Source organism: Poromitra crassiceps, assembly GCF_964638095.1.
Source record: "Poromitra crassiceps genome assembly, chromosome: 17".
Lineage (NCBI taxonomy): Eukaryota > Metazoa > Chordata > Actinopteri > Beryciformes > Melamphaidae > Poromitra > Poromitra crassiceps.
This window is the reverse complement of record NC_139635.1, coordinates 38,665,034-38,683,733: the sequence shown is the minus strand read 5'-3', so window position 1 is coordinate 38,683,733 and position 18,700 is coordinate 38,665,034. Positions and strand designations below refer to the sequence as shown.

At 43.3% G+C, this 18,700-nt stretch overlaps 1 protein-coding gene across 1 annotated transcript in view; it reads right to left on the bottom strand.

The window, feature by feature from the left end:
• The window catches only part of astn1 (astrotactin 1), a gene marked incomplete at both ends in the record, with an annotated part of 525,801 nt that overhangs the window by 291,110 nt on the left and 215,991 nt on the right, over positions 1-18,700 (bottom strand). The gene's annotated exons all lie outside the window — the stretch shown is intronic.

Genomic DNA, 18,700 nt, shown 5'->3' with positions numbered 1-18,700 from the left:
CTGAGTGAGGGCTGACTGTAATGGTGATAAACGAGCACATTTGAAATAATGTTTCCCAGCTTAGGCATCCCCAACCCCCCCCCACCTCCAAAAGAAATATAAATACAATAAAATAAAATAAAATAAAATAAAATAAAATAAATAAAGAAAATAAACAGATACATAACATCTGTATTACACAACGTAAAAAGTTTGATTTTGGTTCCCATGAAATGTAGCAGCTGCACTAGGGACAATTTTGATGTAAAAATACACCAGTGTTGTCAGTATGAATAACAACGTGGGGCTGTGACAGAGAGCAGCATGCATCACCACCTCTAAACTAGACACTGACAAGACGACATTAAGTTCACTGACGTCATTGTACAGGAGCTCTGGGTAATGAAGTCCTTCAAACTTTCAAAGACAGCGCTTCCAGGGGTGGGAAAGAAAATCTACTGTGGTAGTACTTTCCTGTCCAATATTGTATTAATGTATTAATTGGCAAGTGTGTGTAATTCAAATATACAGTATGTGTCAAGTATCATATTTTTTATTTACATCCCAAGTCTATGAACATACACAATAAAAACAAAGTCAAAATTCCTTCAAAGTCCGAATAGCGTTGAATTTCATCTGGACTCATTCCTAACGTTAACACGTTCACTGCCATTGGCGAGTTGACTTGTCAAAAAAAATCCAACGGTTGACTGCCATTGACGAGTCAAGTCGTCAAAAAAAAAAAAAAAAAAATTTGACGGTGGGACGTGGATCAACGCCCCCCACGTCTCCTATAAAAATATGGGAGCCACCAAACGTGTACAACCCATTCCACCGACCCACTAAGTGGCGACAGTGCTCTCCAGACTAGAAAAAGCCGAGCCAAAACTGCAGGGGAACGCGCGAGGAAACCATTCTCATACTGTAAAATGGATTGGCGAAAACGCTTTCGCGCATTATCGCGCTGGGAGCTGGCGGTGGGGGATTGCAAATTTGCATAATAGATTATGCGTGCAACACACTTTGAAACACCGGCAGAAAGCCCACAATCGCACGCAGCTTCATTCCAGCTGAGCTCACAACCGAAACGACTCATGGAGACTCGCCCAAAGAGCAGCCGCCAGCAGCCAGGCATCACAGACAGGCAGAGCCTCGCTTGTACCGCTGCAGCCACGGAGAGAGGAGAACACACACGGAGGGAGGAGTTTGAAGGAGAGAGGGGTTTCCTGCTGCTATGGAGGAAATTACTGTTCAAAACTATTGTTTAGATGTCTGACGTCTTACGCCAAAAATAAATGGTTAAAGTGACTGTTCTATCGAATTTCACAAAAAGCCATTTATCTCAGCATAAATTTTCAGACGCTGAAACCATGCTGTATTCTACTGCTAATGCCTACATAACTACTAACTCTACAAACTAACTCTTTTAGACAGAGAAAGCACACATTCTATTAATTCTTTTGAGATAATTTGTGTTCACAAAATCTTAGCAGAAAAGAATCCTCGGCTCTTGAAAGATGAGCCAGAATCCTCAAAAAAAAACCTTGGCAGAACCTACCTACAGTATTGAAAAAACGGCTGGCAGTGAATGTGTTAAGATGATAGATAAAATTGATAATAACGCAGTTTTTAGTCACTATTAGTAGCTCAGTAGAATAAAAAGATCTGAATTACAATGTCTTATAGTGGTCCAAGTATGTCGTAACAGTGTTTAGTGCAAGTGTAGTATACTGCCCTCAATGCCTGACTCTGCTTAACTCCTTCAACATGAGTGCGTAAACTCTTAAAAGAATAATCAATCTCACCACAGGGATCAGTAAAGTTACAGATGTCGCTCATTTGGTTTAGCAGTGCTGCTGCTGCTGCTGCTGCTGCAGTGCTGCTGTGATGGTAAAGGTGGGGCTTTTGTTATTTAAATGCTGTCTTTGTTCTTAACAAATGCCCCCTGCATAACAAAGACCTCACTGCTGCTGCGGTGTGGCAGCAGTGCTGCGAGACTAGATGAGTAACATCCACCTATCTGTACATTTTGTACATTATAAAAACAAAACTTGAAGATAGCACTCCCATTCGATTATTTACTCTGTCAGGAGGGCAAGAACATTGGTGAAATGTCAGATGCCTCCTTTAACGAAACTCTTTCAAAAGGATCTTTGTCTTGGTCTAGTCCGGAAGATGTGACCGGCGCTGTGGGTTCGCTTTCACATTTACATAAAATCCAATAGAAACCGTCTTCATATTTGATTAGCGAAATGAAATATTTTATTTGTGCAATGTGTGGATCTGCAGGGCAGTGGGCATCTCTCCATCTAGACCAACAGAGATACATTTCATATGCTAACTGAATTGTGTCACACAGATAAGCTGGTGGAAACTAATGAGAAAGGACAGTAAATTGTGAAGTTTCACAGAACACGCACAGGTTCCATAATTGAAATGCACTCTGTGCCGGGGTGAGTCGACAAAAGAGCTGTGAGACCCGACTTCACCCCGATCGCCTTATTTGAGAAAGTCTCCTTCGGTATTTTCCAGAGCAACACTTTTCAGGCCTGTCAAGCTAAATTCACATCATGTTTTCTGTCAGCCATTTGCTTCAAAGACTCAAAGACTGCTCACTTTATTATGCAGCTCTATTCATCATGGAGCCTCCATTAGATAGAGTCCAGGTGGTGCATTTGGCGAAGACATTGCCTACTTGCATACAAATCCACTTTGCAACTTTTGCGGAGCTGTACTTTTTCTCTCATATTGCTGCTGTCCACTCCAGACTATCTGATCATGATAGAATGAAATTAACCTAAATAATACATCTTCTAAAGCATTGGTTCCCAAACTGTGGTCCACCAGCATTGGTTCCCAAACTGTGATCCCCCGCGGACCACTGGTGGTCCGCGGGGCTCCGCCTGGTGGCCCGCCAGAGAATTGCAAAAAAAGTTTTTTTTTTTTTTTTTTTTTTACTGACAACAGTTTTTACATAATACACATTAACTCTGAGGAGTAGCCGGATTGGGCCGATTTTCGGAAATGTTGCACTAAAATGTCACAATTTTGAACATTTTCTTTCAGAGACTGCAGCAGGCTCAGTTTTAAAGCCAGAGTGAGGTTTCTGGTATCCTATGAAACTAGAAGACCTCTAATGAATCAATTTGTACCAACCAACCATGTCATGCTAGTTTGTCAGGAAGATAGCTCAATAACACTCCAAAGTCAGGCTAAATTCTGGCGAGGGAAAAAAAACCTTTACAAAGGGGTCCTCTTTTTCACAGCCTAATGCTGGCAGGTGTGTGTGTGTGTCTCCGTTTTGAACCAGCTAGTAGCCTTATTGTCATTTCAATCATGAGAGACCAGAGGGTAGAATTAACAAGCAAGCTTTATTCAAGAATGGCATGGCGATAAGATCTATGGCATGAAACGGCATGGCAGCTAATTCTGATGGCATGGCAGCATGGCAACTAGTTCTTTGGCGTAATGACTCCGTGGTAAGACGCCTCTCTTCTTGAGGTGAGAGAGGGCATCTGCTCAGACTAGGATAGAGAACCCCCCCCCCCCCCCCCGTAGGGGATTCTTCACGAGTCAAGACATTGGTGGTGGACTGGGGAGGTGGGTGGGGCGAAACGCGTTTCAGAGAATGGGATGCGATCAGCTCAGGTACAGCGACCAGAAGGATCAGGGAAAAAGGACGATGACACGCTGAGTATGGCTATAAGTACTGCCACGTCATAGCCTCGGCATTGACGACATTACCGGCGTCATATTGGCAAGTTGAGGGGCTGATTGGCTGTTGAGAATGGGGTGATGGGACACGCGTCACAGCGGACATCACACTAGGATTACATATGACGTGAGGCAGCGTGTCTGGTCTTCATCTTGAAACTAGGTCGAGACCACCATTTAGCCTTTCGGCTGCTATTGCATGGTTAGATCTAGATTCTTTCTTTTGGGGGGGGGGGGGGATTGGTATACGCAGTAGAAGTGGTCCCTGGGAAAGTTGGTTTTGTACGTAATGGTACTTGGACGGAAAAGTTTGGGAACCGCTGTTCTAAAGGTCTCAGTGGCCTTAGATCCTGTATTTTAGCATTCACCTTCTTGAGATCTTGGCAGGAGCACCTTGCGTGAAATGCCATGCTCTCTGTTTGATGGCGTCACAATTGGTTTGTGATGCAAATATCTGACAGGGAGCCAGGGCAAGCTGCACTTTTAGACCCCCTGTATTCTCCCTGGATCACACAGACTTTTATAAGTCCAACTGAATGACCAGCTTCACATAGCAGGTGGCATCCCGTCCTGGCTGGGTGAACCTGGGAAGGATGATAGAAACTCCAATCCTCCATGGTAATAAGTAGAAAAGCCAGCCCTAAAACAGAATTAACACAGTATCATTTACATCCACTAATCTTGCTTGATCAATGTTGGCGAACAGCTCTCTCCAAAGGCTAAACACCAGAAAAGCAAACACACCTCTGATCTGAGATGTCAACTGGATGTACAAACTAGAGCTCCTAGAATGGACAATGCATGAGATCGTGACTTTCCAGACCCATAATAACATCAAATGACAGTGGATTTCACACACTGTAGGTCGTAGTTACGCTATTATGAGAAAAATTAGTGTGGATGCTGCCATCATGCCGTTATGCCATTCACTGTCAATAGCACAGCTCCGGGATTTGCTTCATGGAGACATCGTCAAGACTGTTGTGATGTTGATACTGTACTCTGGGAGAGATAATCATGTTTATAAATGAAGACAAAGCTGTTCTCATGAATATCAAACGTGAATTGTTTTCCCCGTTCAAAATAGATTTTTGGGAAATGTGAGTTTCAGAAAATCCCATCCCGCTAACACTTTATTTGGATAGTCCGCCTACAGAAAGTCTACGGTGTATTTGTCACATTTCAACAGCTGATTAGTTGACATTCAACAATTCAACTGGTTTAACATAATGTTCAACAGATGATACAGTATGTGTGACAATTCATCAACATATCTACATATTACACTAGGTGCAGGTGTGTGGAACGGGAAGCGAACACAATCTTGTTTGTTGAATCTCAAACACATTATATTATATTACTGGGAACAAACAACATAACTGCAGTCCACTACTAGGCTTTACCTTTTTTGTCAGACGTGCAGTGTATCAAGTGTAAATTAGGGCTGTGAATCTTCACTGGCCTCACGATTCGATTACGATTCAGAGGGCTACGATTCGATTCGATTACGATTATCGATGCATCTCGATGCATCTTAAATCGATGCATCACTTTTTTCCCCCAATACTTTTCTCACTTTCTTTTTTCTCACTGTGTGGCTACTTTTAAAATAAAAGTGCATTTGGAATTGCATTGTATTATGATCCATAATTAAAATAAACAACTGCATGTACTTCCATTATATTTTATTTGGTTATTATTATTATTATTATTTTTTATAATCGATTTTTGACATTTGTGAATCGATGCAGAATCGTGCACGTCCGCATCGCGATGCATCTTATAATGGATTATTTTTGACACCCCTAGTGTAAATGTTGCCTTTCCTCTACCGGTGGAGGCTACTCTGCCATTGCGCAGCACTGCAAATTCGGCCATTAATCGTCTGAAAAAATCTGGCTCCGCCAGGTCACCCACAGGGGGTGCTCTTTACACTTCCTGAAAGATTCAGCCCAATCGCACGTAAAATGGCATAACACGCACTCACAGTCATTGAAAGATGACTGTTATTGTACTGTAACAGGTACCTAGTTTGAGACACACCACACTAGTGCTCCTGCTGTCTACCAATGTGAGAGTGGAGGTGATGGCAGAAGATGCATGTACAGTGCTACAGTGCATCTGCTTTATGAGCTAAAGAGCTGGAATGCCCAGGCCTGCTTGTGCTGTAGCACCAGTGCAGAATGGGGCCACGTGTTGAATGAGGACTCCCTGCTCCTGGTCCCTGGATACAGCCATATTGATTTTGTCTCTCAGTTAGGAGCCATTGTGACAACTGATTTATCAGCTGTAATGCAGCGAGCATGGCACATTGAATCTCCTAACTCATCTGCAGCACAGTTTTTAAATCACTGCGACTCGGCACAATCAATGCATGTGTGGAAACACAGTGCGGGCGGGGAGGAACTCGTGTATCGACGGGTTGCTGCGCGGTAGCTTGCCAACTCCGCTTATTGACGAACATAATAGGCTTCTGACATGCTGGAATAGTGATAACTGGGCCATTTCCCCCCTGTCCGCAGTATAATAATCATTAAGAATATGTGCCTGGCTGAGTCTTTGTCTGAGGGGTTGTTATCACTTGAGATTTCCACAAATCTGGTCTATAATCCTGGGTAAATCTTTCATAATCCTCTGCATAAAACAACAACCCAAGTGAACAGTTCCCAAATCCTTCAAAATTTCATCTGATTAAAAACTTCTTATCGTTGTGCCGTTTGTAACAACGATTTTCTGACGCCCCTACAGGTTGAATAATGAGCGATGATGAGCTCAGCTGCTCATCACTGATGACATCACTGTCACTGATGATGTCACAATGCCTATGGCATCACTGATGATGTCACAATGCATATGGCATCATCAGTCCCTATGACATCATCAGTGATGTCATAAGATGATTTTTTTTTTGTCAATAATGATGTCACTGATGACATCACAGATATTGTCCACTTGCTCCCTTGTGTGCTGCATACTTACAGTACTGTATATGTATATGCTGAGATTTTGCTGATAGGTTAAAGATAATCCCTTTCAAACAAAACAATGACATTAATTTAATTTTAATTGAAGCAAATTACCCTGTGATCACATTTCTTAAATTCTTTCCCTCAAAGTTAATACAATTTGCTCCTTGGCCCGTGGCTTTTTTTTTTTACATTTTGCCATCTGCTTGTATGCTAATACACGGCTTCTTATGACATTTCTGTGGAACTGATAATTAGCTATGCTGGGAAGTCTGCTTCTCACGGCATCGTAACACATTGAAAAGGTTGAGAAGCACGTACGGCTCCAGGCTCGGCTCGAAATTAATCTTTCCAGATTGAAGAGAACTTTTGAATCCTGTCTCCATTCCGCACACACTCGACATTACACAGAGGTCAGCGGAAAGCTTTGCGGGGCTCTGATCTCCTTTTTCAACAGCCTATGAAGCAGCTGGAGGTGCAAAATATAAATGCAGCTAAATAAAGTGCACGCCACTGCGGGTTCCATTGTGGCCCCGATCAGCATGTTTTCAGACCGGTTACACGAGCTTCTACGACGTTGTTTGTTGCAGTGGGTTAAAATGCCGTGCTGCGTTTATGCAAAATGCATTGAGTGATATCAATAGCTGTGACCGTACAGGCGCGCGGGGGGGGGGGGGGGGGGGGGGGGGGGGCACAGTCTCAAAGGCTCGAGGAGACGTTCGCTGGTCTCAACTGTGGACTCTCTACCTCTCAATCTGACAGGGCAGGCATTCAAACTGCAAACGCCTTTGGGCGCTTTACAGCATCCTACATGATGAGATTCTAATAGAATAGTCACTTTCCATAGCTGGATGAAGTGGAGCTATAGCTTGGCTTTAATGTGTGCTACTACTGCATGTGGGTGGGCGATGATAGCCTAGCGTAGAGAAGCGGTCTCGCGATTGGAACTGGAACTTGACTCGCTACAGTAAACAAAATGATCAGTAAGTCCCAGTTAACCTTGTTAGATAAAAAAAAAAAAAAAAGTCAGACAACATGCTCCGTTATTCTATGAGATACTTCTATTGCAAAGGGCATATTTCGACTAAGAATGATGAAACAGTCCCCTAGCTAATGGCCATCCACTAGCATTAACAAAAAGGGTCTTTGGAAAGCAAAAGAATCACATTAATCTCATGGCATTTAATAGGAAAGTGGACAGTGAGTGGAAGTGCTGGAGAAGAAGCTAGCAGCGCTAAGCGTACTCTGGAACCACCGTATGACTTTTAATCCTGTTTCTTAATGGAGATACATTCCTGCGCAGTGCTTTTCAGGCTTAGGGGAATCAACATTGTGCCCTTGCCAAACAAACCCCTGTGTGACAGAGAGTGGGATAAGCTCGCCACTCTTCAAATTGGTCTGAGAGCTAGATCGGTGCAGACCTACAAAGATTGAGGACTACTCTTTATCCATCATAAATCTCTTAATCGTTCTTCAAAAGGGGTCCTAATCAAAAATGTATGAATTGAACTCGCTCATTGAAAACCTACTTAGAGGGCAAAACCACAGAACCACAAAATGAAATTACACTTGCTGCTCTTGCCACAGAGAATGGTCATTTTTTTTTTTTTTTTTTTTTTTAAATAAAATGTCATTGTTGGGATGCCCTACTGTAAAGCTGGACTCAAATCCAGGTTATTAGTGGATAGTCTAGAGCTGCTTTATGAGACTGATATTTTTCTGCATAACATTTGCCTGAAACGTCTCAATAGAAGTTTCAATGAAGCACTGGAACGAGCAGAGAGAGAATATTTATATGTGACATTGTCGTACAGTAAAGTTCTAGCTGTGAAGCTACTTAAGGGGAGATTTAAGGGGCAAGTCAGGGTGTGAGGGGTTAACTCATTCACTTACAACTTAATATAGCATGATTACACCTAACAGGTATTAAGGTCTTTGCATATAGTTGGATTTAAGATATAGTCAAGTATTTCTCATGGGCAGTACGTTACAATACCCTCAATGACCACACTAAATTACAGCCGTGTCATTTTCTTTATGAAAAGAAACGAGGCTGCTGTAAAAGCATTTGACAGTTTGTATACCGTTATGGCACAACCTGTTATATCTGTATACTCTAGCAGTTTGTATACCGTTATGGCACAACCTGTTACATCTGTATACTCTAGCAGTTTTGATACCGTTATGCACAACCTGTTACATCTGTATACCCAAACATATTGAGTGGGAGATGTATCAAACAGGGAAGCGGGGATGGTATATTTGCTCGAGACGTAAAAGGCTTTTCCACACTGTAGAGAGAAGCCCACAGGAAGGTTTGTGTTAAGTTCACAAAGAAACCCATCTATTCTGGAAAAGGTCTGTGGAAAGAAATGTAAAAAAAATAGCCTCAAACATTATTTGAACCCGAGCTTCTCCTGAAGTTTCTTAATAGAGAAAGTTTCTGAAGAGTTGAACCCCCCCCCCCCCCACCCCACCCACCCCCACACAGGCCTGCGTGATGAAAGGCAGCTTGTGTCATAGGTCAGCTTAGCCCAGAGTCCTCGCTCTGCATTCTGCTCTTCTGCTACAGCTACACTTGAGTCTGTTTGCTGCTGAAAGCTCATTCGGTAAGCTCTCCTACCTCCTGCACAGCCTGGTGCCAAGAAGGTGTTTGAGGTCAGAATGCAAACCAACTGAAATTGAAGACAAGGGAACAGTCACATTCTTTGACCCGAGCTAAAAGCACTGATCCTCGGAGGTGTCGACATTGCGAGTAATATTTCATCTCAAAATAATCACGTAAAAACCAATCATCGCTATTCAAATCACTTTTAAAATGAGATTTTCAACTGTAAGACAATATCCTCCCCTGCTACATTTGAAGGTAGAGAGAAAACTGTGGCATGTTGAATCTCAGTTACTTTTTTGTTGCACTTTATTTTGTAATAAATAAATAAACAAATACATACATAAAATAAAGAGGCTTTCTTTGCTCATCCCTGAAAAAAAGAAATGTGTTATTGCTGGGAGATTTCTTAAAGGAACACTCCGCCCATTTTCAACCAGCTTTGTATCATTAGAACATCAGTAGTATATCAGAAAACTGTAAACGGTTTTGAAGTCTGTCATTTAATTTGACAGTTATTGAGTGTTAAAGTGTGGACCAGTGACATCACTGGTCCACACTAACTCAAATTAATAACTCATTAACTCAAATCAACTCTCAATAACTGTCAACGTATTCATCATTCATCTAGTTTGACAGTTATTGAGAGTTGATTTGAGTTAATGAGTTATTAATTTGAGTTAGTGTGGACCAGTGATGTCACTGGTCCACACTTTAACACTCAATAACTGTCAAATTAAATGACAGACATCAAAACCGTTTACAGTTTTCTGATATACTACTGATGTTCTAATGATACAAAGCTGGTTGAAAATAGGCAGAGTGTTCCTTTAACAAATAAAAAGACACATTTGCTTTCAAAAACATCTAGCACTGTATGTGGCAAGTGGTGAAATCTGATTTGAGTGAGCTAATAACACGGTGTGGGCTTAGGGTTAGGGTTAGGGTTAGGGTTAGGGTTAGGGTTAGAGGTTAGGGTTAGGGTTAGGGGCTTCCAGACACTGTTTGCTCCAGGAGGAAGCAGACTTTCCATCTGGGTCATTTGAGGTCACAGAGCCAAAGAGAAGAGCCGCTCCTGACTCTGAGTGACTGCATTACACACAGACGGCCTCTGGTGCAGGGATCGCGGAACCGCCCGGGCCACACAAGCATTTCAGTTCTCAAAAAAAAAATATATATATATATTTTTTTACAATTAAACCTCATTTACTTATTACACTCGACTGGTTGTTTTTCAGATGTGATGTGAATCTAAAGTGAACTAAACAAGTCAGATACACTATAAATGTTTTTCAGTAGATGCTGTGATGTAGCCACAAGAAAGGTGCAATATTAATGTTTTTCAGGAGATGGCGATGTTGCTAGCTATAGGTTCTAAACAAGAAATATGGTTCAAATGTTTACAGTAGTTTTCCTTTCTTGCTGCACTACAATGTTACAATGCTGTGAGACAGGCCCGGCGTTGGAGGGAGGTCTGACCGGGCCGGGCACCCCCATTCCCTAAACTGGCCCCCCCATTAAAAATTTTTTTTTTTGTGTGTGTGTGCTAAAAACATTTTTCCGTTTTTCTGTTTTAAAGTTTAAAACGGAATCTGGCTGTCATTAGGCATTGATTAACTGAATGCTATTGCTAACTGTTACTTTGAACCTCCATTTGCAATGATTCTGGCTGGATATTAACTATTGTAAATTTGTCACAATGAATGCAATTTGTGCACAATGTGTAAATACATTTAATATTAATTGTTTAGGCCTAATTATTTGTAAAGTCACAACACATTAGAGATGTGTGTAGTTCTTCATAGATTTAGCCTCTTCATTTTGCTCTCAGATGCACCAGGTTGACGAATTTTACTTTAAAATGTACAAAATCTTCTTCCGGGGGAGAATCCCCCCGGACCCCCCTTGGGTAGCTTGGCCCCCCCAAGCTAGGGGCAGGCCCCCTCTGTAATTTGGTTCTGGAGCCGGGCCTGCTGTGAGACGGAGCTAAACACAAAAGATGCAATATTAATAGTTTTTCATGAGATACTCAGTATTTAATACTAATACTAATACTAATAATAGAAAAGGAGAAGATACTGAATAATGACATCACAACAGTATAATCCTAATGTTAATTTAAAATTAAATATTCTTCTAAATATGGATAAAAGTCCAAAAAACATAAAATTTTCTTCGACGCTGCCGAGATTCCATTCCTTACAGCACCCCCTACTTAACACATTGAGTGCCACAGCGCTTCAGTAAAATTGTCTGGAGCCTGTGCCAGATTCACTTCCATTCAGTTGAAAACAGCTATAGAATTTTTTCTATTATGGCTATATTAACGGGGCTGGACTTTAATGAAACATTGAACACTCCTGCTTCTTCCAAAGAAGAAATTTTGTTTCTAGACAGTTCCATTATGAAATGACAGCCTCTCAAAAAAGTGCACTTTCAAGGGTTTTCTGTCGTTTTTTTTTACTTTCCAAGATATAGTCCCTTTTATGAATACCTTTTGCACTCTAATTTCGAGCACATTCACTGACTCTGGCTGGTGTTTTCTGATGTGGTGGCGTGTGGTGTGGTTTCTGTGCAGCCTGTGTGCCACACACCCCTCTCTCACCCCCCCCCCCCCCCCCCCCCCCCTCTCCACCTCTGAGCTGCGGGCTCCTCCCACACGCACAGAGTTTGTTTTCTCGACTCCGTTTTTGCCCCGGACAGATCCCAGCGCCCATCAAGGAAATGATGCGCGCTGGCAAACGCGACTGAACGAAAAGGCTTGGCCGTTCGGCTTCGGATGCTGGCTTTCTAGGAAATCGTGTGGAGATAGATAGAAGCATAAGAGCTCAGTTGTGAGCGCGGATGCAGCCGAGCCCACTCTCCGCTGTAGACAGAGCAATATATACGGCTCTGGCAGAAAGCATGCATCGGTTTCCACTTTGATCACGGCTTTCTCCGCTGTCTCCTGTACAAAGTAAAGGATCTGAGGTGGGTGGAGCAGCTCCTGTGACGATGTTTAAGGTGGCGCCGTGTGATCCCTTGAAGGGATTCATGCTCACTGGCTAGGTACGACCTTAAACAGCAGAATTATGGAATAATATGAATTATGATTTTAGGACGTCCACAGACGTCCTTGGCACTCCTCGTTACTTTTTTTTAGGACGTCCACAGACGTCCTTGGCACTCAATGTGTTAATAATAGTTCCAGCGCGGCTGCGAAAATATGGTGGCGCATTGTGTCAAGTGTACATATAATGGCTCGGGGAACGGTCCGGCCCCCGGTCCCTTAGGTTTCTGACAATGTGGCCCCCTGAACAATTTAGTTGAATAGCCCTGCTGTAAAACCCAGTCGCACTCATATTCTGGTTTATTTCAAGAAAAACATTTTGGCTAGTTGAAATTAATTGGCTCGTAACTTTAAAATCTAGCAGCCATATTGGCTGGTGATAAAAAAAAGTTGAATCTCAAACCCTGCAGTGAGAGCAGGTGGTGACATAGGAGTGAGTGAGAAAAGGAGAAAATATATGATTGTTAAGACTGAATACTGACATCACAACCGTCTAATCCTAATGTTAATTTAAAATGAGATATTCCTATATGAATCTGGCTTCAAACGACCAAAATCTTTATATGATGATAATAATAATAATCAATGATGGTGGTTCACAGACGTGTGTGTGTGTGTGTGTGTGTGTGTGTGTGGGTGGGGGGGGGGGGGGTTCAGATGCGTTCCGCTATCCCTGCTCTGGTGGACCGCTGACAAACAGCCAGTGGCATCTCACAGCTGCCTTAAGAGGAACAATGAACTGTAAATGCAACTTTTTGTTTTGTTTACATTGATGGGGCTCAAATAGGGCTCAGAATGGTCTTGTTTTGAACATCTGGTCATGCCTTTTCACACAGTAAACCACTCAGCATCTAATCAATACATCTGTCTCATTCACAGACTTCAGGCTGAAATCATGAGGCTTGACTGGGCCAGGCTTGACACAGCGGAATCTCAATGCCTACCAGCTTGATTCATCAGCGAGCGAGAGAGAGAGAGAGAGAGAGAGAGGGGGGGGGGGAGAGAGAGAGAGAGAGAGAGAGAGAGAGGGCATGGGACACAGGTCCAAGGGCACATTCAAACCCATCAGGGGCGTTTCTAGGATTTGAAGACATTGGGGGCTTAGCCCCTCTGTAGGGGGGTGCGGGGCAATTTTTAATGAGTGACAAGGAGTAGATGTAATTTTAACTATTTTAACTTAATTTAACTTTTATTGGGGGGGAGGGGGGGCATATCAGACACAAATTAGTATTCAATTATGATTGAAGGTGGATTATTTTATATACATCTTAAAACATGTCAGGAGGAGGTCTTTAACATTTCTATTTTTTGAGAAAGCAGCTCATCTACAGTAAGTGACTTCAACCTAATACTGCTGCTATGTTCTTTACTTCTAAAAAATATAATTTTCTCTTGACCTTTACAGACTTACTGATTTCTTTTTCCAGAGCATTCTTCAGAATATTACAACTATTATTGTATAATTAGCGCTACTGTATAGCGCTACTATAAAAAATAAAACATGTTCCACGAGTGAAGGGGAACATGTTTCAGTGTCTCTATAAATCACAGTTTCGAGGTTCAGACAAGTGCATTTTTATTTAAAATCTCATAGCGATATAGGTAAGAACACATAATACATGCGATTCACTAAATGCTTCTGTCCACCTTCAGAGTGTGGAAATGGCCACGCTGACCCGAGGAGAGAAAGATCAGTAGTGACACTCTAATATGCTCCTATTCCTCTGTAGGGCTGAGCTGCAGCGATATCTCTGCCAGGTATTGACTCCACTCAACACTGCTTAGTGTCTCAAAATGTGATCCAAGTGGAGATTGCTCTGTGCGGCCGGAGGGGGGCTGAGTCAATACAAAGTGCTGAGAAGAACTGCTTCGGCCAGCAACATACGGCGCCGTCTGGGATTAGTATTTAAACGCCACTGGACTGAGAGAGAGATCTGATTGGTCAAAGAGGTATTTGAAGGTATAGCAGTCGGCCAATGTATTACAGTGCTTTGATCACTTGACATTATGATTTTTTTCCCCCCCACCACCCGGGGCTTGCCTGACCAAAATGAGATTAGTGGATTAGCGAGGTAACTGTGCGTTTAACTCTGGCTTTTCAGTTTTATGAAGGTGGCTCACTTTGGTAACCATGGTAACCTATGCTGCACACCTCCTTACATGTTACCTTTTGCGGAGCAGGTTTACTGCATGTTCAGGATATGGGATCAAAGCTTATTTAAAGCCCGCCTTCTTGACCAATCAGCTCTCTGGAAAAACCACAACGAGAGGATCCTGTGAACCTTTATTACGAAAATGCCATCGACAAAACCCGATGTGAATGAAAACGCAGAGTGCCCTACTTAAACGACCGAGAGCACATGGTCTAAATGTCACGGTGCAAGTGCATTTAGGCCGTGTCCAAATCCACTTTTGCTCGTTAAAGAGGAACTACACCCTAATAGTTAAAAATAGGGTAGTGTACTGACCACAGGGTGAAGAGACCAGCTAATAGCAGGCCAGTTCAGTACCCTACTTCTCACCATTGGCTTCAGCACAGATTTAGTTGGGGTGTAGTTACTCTTTAAACAGTGCACAATCTGGTCACAAAGTAAGGCATAAAGGGGTTGTACGTTGTCTCTTAATTAGTCATAGGTGTGTTTTGGAGTTTTGGGCATAACCTGAATTGAACCAATCAGAGTGTTATCTCGCATTTCCTTTAAAAGCCAGGTGCGCTTGCACCGTGGCAAATTGCTATTTAAATGGCAGATTCGGCAAGTTGGAGAAACAATCGTTTTTCTGCTGAGGAAATGGATCTGCTCGGGCAAGAAGTGGCAGCGCTGAGGGTGAAGCAGGCCTGAAAGGAGGTAGAGGAGGTAAACTGTGCACAGAAAAAGAAGTTAATCGGTGAGTGATCATCACAGTCAGAACATGCCAGAATAGATCATTAGTCGTGTTTCCATTACCCTCATAAATGCGCAAAATCTAAATATCGCAATAGAAATTGGGTAATGGAAACACGTAAATTTCGAAAAACCTCCCAAATATCGCAAAACGTTTTTGCGCTCTCATGAGGTGGTTTTTCAGACGTGTCGATATAGCAGTTTATCGCAAAAGTGTAATGGAAACAGTTTTTTCGCATTAGCACGTCATGTGACCCATTCTGCTTTGGAAAAGCAGCGAAAAATGAGGAAGAAACGGTTCGATAAGCCGTGGCAAAACCTCCGCAGCAATGGAAAACTTTGAAGCAACGCTAGCAGAAAGACGAGTGTTATGCAAAATAAATATAAAATAGATCATGTTTAATGGCAGAAATCGGTCCATGGTGACAGGCTGCCTGTGTGCGCGCATTTGGCACAGCGCGAGATGGGGATGAAAAGCAAGCACACACCGGTGCGGTGCGTGCTCCTGACTGAAGTGAATACAGTGACTGTGAGTAATACATTACACACGTTTCAGGTGCAGTGTTATAATTATAATAGCTACACAACATTGTGATTATTGACCAAATCAGCCTTTTCCCCCCTCCATCTCTAAATCGGACCAGTTGTAGGCTATTAGGCTATTAGGCTTTTTTCCTCTGCCTGTCGCGCTCACTGCATTCACCGCAGCCAGCAACATTTTGCGACTCATTTTATTTTGAATTGATAATCAGGCTTGTTTATATGTGTTGTAACTTCATGTTGTGATTTGCATTGACCATTGGTTGGATTTGAGCATGCAGGGGACGGGATATGGGGCAGATCCACTGTGGCAGGCAGCTGCTGGTAGGCTAATGGGAATTGGGAATTGCGTTCAGGTGTGCGCTCCGTCAGACGAAACAAAACTTCAATGGAAACGCCTACAAGTCGCAATTGTACATTGTCGAAGTTGTAGAAATATCGCAATTATTTTGCGAAAAACTGTAATGGAAACACAGCTATTGATGGGTAACCCCCGCCCCCTACCCGACATGAACCTACCATCATACAGTACGCCACTTTAAAGTGACATTAGACTGCACCTAAAACGTTTAGGATTGTCTTTCCGTTTTGTTTTTGTCTTCTAACTAGTAACTATTGATGTGACCTCTACGCTGCTTTTTCTTACACTAAATAAATGTCCTCATTTGTAATCTGATGACTTACTGTGGCAATAAAAGTGAATCTGAATCTGAATTTATTAAATTGCTTTGAATGTAGCGTAATGTATTGACCAGTCAAGGGCGATGTGTGTGTGTGTGTGTGTGTGTGCGTCGGGTAGGCCTACAGTACAGTATGTGCGTTGAGTGAAGGTAAGATGGCTTTGCAGTTGATGTTGGGCTGTGTGTTGTTCTTGCTTGTAGGTTGCGTAAGTAGCAGTTGGCAACGTGTGACGATGGCTAACGGGACATGCACGTTGTGCATTTGGCACTGCCTAACGGTGAGAGGGACACATCGTTTTTGGCATTTGGCGTTGCATAATGGTGAAAGCATATGGCAATTTGGCATGATGGTCCTATTTTTCTATATTTTGCATGACAACATTCTGTGTGTGTTTGAGAAAGAGAGAGAGAGTGTCTGTGTGTGTTGGAGAGAGAGAGAGAGAGAGAGAGAGAGAGAGGTTCTGTGTGTGTTGGAGAGAGAGAGAGAGAGAGAGAGGTTCTGTGTGTGTTGGAGAGAGAGAGAGAGAGAGAAAGAGGTTATGTGTGTGTTGGAGAGAGAAAGAGAGAGAGAGAGAGAGGTTCTGTGTGTGTTGGAGAGAGAGAGAGAGAGAGAGAGAGAGAGTGTAACGTGCCAGCCGTGACACTTGTTTCCCTGTGTGCTTGTCTGTGTTCGCTGCGTGCCTCGTGTTGTTCTGTCTGTCTAGCTTCCTGTCCCTCCCTGTGCTGTTTGTTTCTCTCTGTGCGGGCGTGTTCCCTACTTCCTGCTCCTGCCTCCCAGGTCAGCTGGGCCTGCACACATGGTTCCCCATCGCCTCATCCCCAGGCTGCTCCAGCCTCATTGGCACACCTGACCTGCATCCTGTCATCAGCCCCTCTGCAGTATATCTCCCTCCTCTCCCTCCGCTCTGCGCCAGATCATCGCTTCAGCTTCACGTAGCTACGTGGTCTATGCTTTCAGCCGTTCTTAATCCTTCATTATCCTAGTGGTGTTTTGCTTGTTGCTTCTGTCTGCCCTCCTTGCAGTACTGTCCGCTCGTCTTCTGCTCCCTTGTGTGTCGCCTGCCTGCTCCTGCTCCCCAGCCCTGGACCCCCGCTGGCCTGGCAAGCCCCCCCCAGGTCCCACCTCTCCCCCCTCTGGTTTGGCTTCAGCTCTCCCTCCCTGCCCACCTCTCCCCCCTCTGGTTTGGCTTCAGCTCTCCCTCCCTGCCCACCTCTCCCCCCCTCTGGTTTGGCTTCAGCTCTCCCTCCCTGCCCACCTCTCCCCCTCTGGTTTGGCTTCAGCTCTCCCTCTCTGCCCACCTCTCCCCCCTCTGGTTTGGCTTCAGCTCTCCCTCTCCTTCCCCCCTGGTGCCTCTGCCAGTCGCCAGTCCAGTCCTCCCTTTCCCGTCAATAAACCCCCTTGTTTATTGTTATCCTGTCTCCTGTGTCCGCACTTAGGTCCAGACCAAACTAGCAGAGAGAGAGAGCGAGAGGGAGAGAGAGAGAGGGAGAGAAAGAGTGCAATCGCTTTAGCGCTTTTCGCTGCCTCGGGATAGTAATGCACCAACACTGCACCTGACCACACCTTATTGTAAGAGCGACTGTAAACAGGGGGATACTACATATTAGGCCTATATAGCCTAGTGATGGGCAGTGACCTAGTACCTACTGTAGGTCAACTGTTTCCTTGTCTCTACCGTTGAGCTATGTGCCTGTTACTTGTTAGGAGAGTGCTTTTTACCAGGCTAAACAAAAGAGCAACATATACTGTCACGTCTTCATATGCAACATCACAGTGTCTGCCATTTGTGGAGGTAGAGGGGCGACACAGAAGGAGGTTCAATGCTTGAGCACGTGCAGAACTTCAACAAGTTTGGGAAACACCACCTAGTTGAACTTCCTTGCTTAACCCAGTTTAGAATTTTACATAAACTAGATCAAATAGTTTCCTGGGTATTATTGCTCCAATAGAGCGACTGAAAAATACCAGTATCTAAATCGATCATAATTAAATACTTTCCACTGAATCAAAGTGAAATTTATAAACATGGAAACTGTAGACTTAGATTTGTTACTTTGTGGTTACTGTGTGGGGTCTTTGTGGAATGCATACTACTTTTCAAGAGGGGGGGGGGTTATGTTGAGTGAATCTGTTTGTGTATGTGTATGTATAGTTTTTTGTTGTTGTTTGTGGTTTTTGTATTTGTCTTCCTGTGTTTGTTTAAAAAAAATAGAAATCAATGAGAAACTCCAAGGAGAAAGACGTGCCGGATTGGACACACTGTTTGATTGACAGGTGATCT